Source organism: Echinops telfairi, unplaced genomic scaffold, assembly GCF_000313985.2.
Source record: "Echinops telfairi isolate 266 unplaced genomic scaffold, ASM31398v2 ScPeMD7_18;HRSCAF=68, whole genome shotgun sequence".
NCBI classification, from domain to species: domain Eukaryota; kingdom Metazoa; phylum Chordata; class Mammalia; order Afrosoricida; family Tenrecidae; genus Echinops; species Echinops telfairi.
This window is the reverse complement of record NW_022103915.1, coordinates 46,607,311-46,609,760: the sequence shown is the minus strand read 5'-3', so window position 1 is coordinate 46,609,760 and position 2,450 is coordinate 46,607,311.

The window sequence follows — 2,450 nt, the reverse complement described above, 5'->3', positions numbered from 1 at the left end:
TCATGCAAAAGTAGTTTCGGAAAGAGATTAATTATACACAATAAATTTATTTAGAGAAGGAAAAACAAAACAAACAACAATGACAACAACAAAAACCTGCCACAAACTTTATTTAAATGGCTTGAGTCTAAAATGCACAGGAAAATAAATCCTCTACTAATCACAAAAATAGCTTATTATCTTCCTCAAACCAGTTATGAGCCCTTTATCCTAGAAAATATTGTTGCTGTTCTCAAATCAGCTGGCTGGTGAAGCAAGCAAGATGCCTAGGGAGATAAATTTAAGGAGCAATTCACTGTAAGGGTCAGCCCTGGTCTTCAGATCCCATGTGTAGGCAATTACCAATTCTGGTTGAACCGCATTCCACACTCTCTCTCCCAGTGATTCCCCTGCCCATGCTTAGCATGTTGGATTCATCACGGACAGGCAGCCATCTCTTTTCTTGTTTCACTGTACTACTCTAGTAAACTCACTGCTGTTTACTTCTCCTTGTTAGAATTATTTGTTACTATGGAGCTATGTAAGATTATATCTTTTATTCTGCTAATCCATTATCTTGCACCCTCGCTGCATTTAGGTGACTTCTGACCTAAAGAATAGAGTCTAAATTCCTTGGATTGGGTATTCATGCTTCTTCCTAATGCAGTCCTTGTATATTCTTAACTCATTTCCCTTACCTGGCACCACTGTTCTCAGTCCAAGCCACTTACAACCCAACTCAGTTCATTCCTCACCATTCTCTGCATATGACACGCAGTGCGATAATTTAGCACCACAGCACATGTTCTTTATTCATTCAGAGGTAAATTTTCTTTATCTAGCAAAAGCCAAACCAAGACCTAGCCCAAAGGTCACCTCCCTGAGAATACCTCTCTTATTGTTCTAGTCTTGTTTTACAGCTCTTATTTCATCTTGGTGGTGTAATGGGTTGTGTATTGGGATACCAACCATGAGGTCAGAAGTTTGAACCTACCAGGTGCTCCGTGAGAGAAAGATGAGGCTGTCTGCTCCGGTAAAAATTTACATCCTCTGAAACCCGAAGGGGAAGTTCCATTTTACTCTATAGGACTGCTGTGAGTCACAATCAACTTGATGGCAATAAGTTTTTATATTTTATTAGTATTACCACATAGCTATAGTTCTTACCTGTGTTATAGGGCCACCATGAGTTAGAATCAACTGGAAAACACACAGACTTGCCTACCAGTGCTTTTCAAGATGGGAAATTTCTTGGACAAATCCTTGTGTTCCTCACAACACTTTGTGCAGAAGGGTGATCTGTAGATGCTTATCGGATTCAAGGATAGAAGGGGACAAAGGTAGCTTTTTGTTGGTCATTATTAATTTTTTTCTCCCATTACTTTTATATCTTCCACTTTTGCTACTTTCATTTATGTCTCTATTCATATTTGACTTTCAGCCCTATCAATGAAACAAAAATGCAATCGGTGATTTAAAAAAAAGAAAGAAAGCAGGTAATCAAGCGGCCATCAAGCTCAGAAGCAACAAAGCCCACATGGAAGAAGCACACCAGCCTATGCAACCACGAGGTGTCAAAGGGATCAGGTGTAAGGCATCATCAGAACAAAAAATCTCACCATAGTGAATGATGGGGGCAGTGCGGAGTGGAGATCCAAAGCCCATTAGTAGGCCACAGGAGATCCCCTTGCAGAGGGGTCTCAGGGAGGAGATGAGCCAGTCACGGTGCGATGTAACAATGATGAGAAATACAACCTTCCTCTAGTTCCTAAAGGTTTCCTCCCCGCTCCCACTACCATGACTCGAATTCGATCTTGCAAGACTGGCTAGATCAGAGGAGGTACACTGGTACAGATAGGAACTGAAAATACAGGGAATCCAGGATGGATGAGCCCTATAGGACCAGTGGTGTGAGTGGCAAAACAGGGAGGGTAAAGGGAGAATGGGTAGGAAAGAGGGAACCGATTACATGGAACTGTGTGTGACCTCCTCCCTGGGGGACAGACAACCGAAAAGTGGGTGAAGGGAGACGTCGGACAGGGCAAGATATGACAAAATACCCATTTATAAACTATCAAGGGCTCATGTGGGAGGGGGGAGCGGGGAGGGAGGGGAAAAATGAGGACCTAATGTCGGGGGTTTAAATGGAGAGAAAATGTTTTGAGAAATGATGTACAAATACGCTTTACACAATTGATGTGTGTATGGATTGGGATAACAGTTGTATGAGCCCCTAATAAAATGTTTAAAAAATAAAATAAAAGAAAGAAAGCAAAGAGAAGAAAAAAGATGTAATTGGAGCTGAGTGATTTCTACAAGGCGGCTAGAGAAGCCATGCACCAGGTTGGGGTGAGACCCTGTGGTCCTGGAGACAAGAGGGGAGTGAGCACTGGTGTCAACCTCCCTGGAGCGGCATGAGCTTCTTGGAGCGTTTGCATTTTCTTGTGAAAGCACACGGAGGGAGAACTTTG